The 2,278-nt window shown below is 33.4% G+C and overlaps 1 protein-coding gene across 1 annotated transcript in view; it reads right to left on the reverse strand.

The window, feature by feature from the left end:
• Positions 1-2,278, reverse strand: part of LOC118748329 (kelch-like protein 5) — a 72,251-nt gene that overhangs the window by 8,272 nt on the left and 61,701 nt on the right. The gene's annotated exons all lie outside the window — the stretch shown is intronic.

Genomic DNA, 2,278 nt, shown 5'->3' on the forward strand with positions numbered 1-2,278 from the left:
TTGTGGATGTTTTTATTTTGGTCTCCGGCCACGAATCACCCCAAACACCTGGGATTCAGTAATTCAGTCTCATCTCAAGTCACTAAATTTGAGATTAGCAATTAGTGCCTATTTTTGTGACTTGAGATGATTTGGGTATTCAGGAGGAGAGAGTCACAAAAAGTTCACCAAAAATGTGTGGTGAAAACAAACACAGACAGTGAACTGATAGCGTTTATGTATGCCTTTTGCCCACGCCGCCCACAGAGTCGCAATGGTCCAGTGGTCTAAGCATTAGGCTGCCGGTCGAGAGGGTCCGGGTTCGAGTCCTCCTCCGGCGTAGAGAATTTTTTTTTTATATAGTATTTCTTTTATTGGTTTTATTTTTTTTTTTATTTTTTTATTGGTTTATTTTTTTTTTATTTTGGATTTTTTTTATTGGTTTTATTTTTTTTTTAATAATCAATAGATTTTAATGTTTTAAAAACGAAAAGTAATTTTCTTTCAACGGATTTGTACAATATTAAAGCACTTTGGTTTATTTCCTAATGAAATTGTTGTTGAACAAATTTCCCCGCTTCATACAACATACAACATGCACCATACAACGATTTTTAACAAAACGTATTCAAAGTAGAGCTCTTCAAGAATATTTTTTTAGTTATAAAAAGTTTATTGATGAAATACAATATATAAAAGTAATAATGGTCCTTGGTCTTATTCTACTCTTTCGATTCATATACTTTTAAAGGTATTTTAATGGTTTTATGTTATACCAGCAAAAATTAAAATGGCGAGTTTAATGAGAAGAAAAAAAGTTCGACTTTCACAAAGAACTTGAAAGTAGTTGTAGAATGAGTTTTTGTATATAGTAGAAGATCCAAATAGGGCACGACCTTCAGCCTTCTGTTTAATGGATGAAATTTATTTTGTGAATTTGTAACGTGTGAGGAAATATTTCGGAAGTGGGTGGGCTGAAAAAGTCCTGGCCAGTATATTTTTGATGAAATATCCAAAAATATTTTTTTTTTCTAATTTTTCACTCATTTGTTAAATGAACAAATTACATATATACTAATCGAAAGCATTAAGCCTATAGAATGTGTTAAACAGATGAGTATTACTTACCTCTTCATATCTACCAGCCCGATAGGTAAGCCAGGAAAAAACAGACAACCCAACGTTTTGACATTATATAGGCTGCATACTTTCGATTGGTATATAATTTGTACATTAAACAAATGATTGCAATATTTTAATCTTAATAATATGTTTGAATATTTAATTTAAAATATTTGGGTCAGGATTTTTTCAGCCAACCCACTCGCGAAATATTTACTAACACGTTAAATTTCATACAAAATAGATTTCATTCATTAAACAAATGGGTGAAGCTGGGCAATAGAAGTTCACAAAGAATGATTTATTTTCATTTGACACTTCCAGCAGGCGTATATCATTACTTTAAAATATAGGAAGGCGCTAACTTAATCAAATTTAGCTCTCTTTGTAGCCGACTATATTGATGGCCGTGTGGAAGATCGACCTATCTCGGCAGCCAGTTCGAAAACGCCCTATCTCAGAAAATTTGTCAACAACGCCCTATTTTAGAATTTGGTTGAAGAACGCACTATTTTAAAATTTGATTGAAAAAGACACTCTCAGAATTCGGTTCAAAAATGCCCTATCCCAGCACATTTTCAAAAGGATTATTCTCGAAATCCTGCAGTGTTTGCACGTAGCACAGATTGCATAACTTGCAAATACACAACAACAAAATACATGGGAAACATCATTTCCTATCGCTGCAAAATATTCCACGTCGAAACCCATGTATATATTTTGCAAAAAAGCATAGCAAGATAAATGCGACCCTTTGTTAGTTGTTTTGTTGTTGGAATTGCTACATATTTCTCTCATTCCTTTAATTTCGCTCACTTTATTTTTTTTTTTTGCTGTATCTTCTTATTGTATTTGATACAGAACTTCGCTGTTCTCTACCAATGCATGCTACTATTTTGCGATGAGGGGCTCTCGTACTCTTGCAAATTTGGAATAGTATTTTTGCATTTGATATATTCCGTGCTACGTGCAAGACTTCGAGAATAACCCTAATATATTTTCGTTTGAGATAGGGAACGCCCTATCATAAACGTATGAACTGAATTCTGAAATAGGGCGTTTTCAATCAAATTCTGAAGTAGGGCATTCTTGAAAAGTTTTCTGAGATAGGCTGTTTTCGAATTGGCTGTCGAGATAAGTCGATCTTCCACTCAGCCATCGATATGTAGTGTTAAAA

The sequence above is a fragment of the Rhagoletis pomonella genome, unplaced genomic scaffold (genome assembly GCF_013731165.1).
Source record: "Rhagoletis pomonella isolate Grant_MI unplaced genomic scaffold, Rhpom_1.0 Rhpom_scaffold_00013, whole genome shotgun sequence".
Taxonomy (NCBI): domain Eukaryota; kingdom Metazoa; phylum Arthropoda; class Insecta; order Diptera; family Tephritidae; genus Rhagoletis; species Rhagoletis pomonella.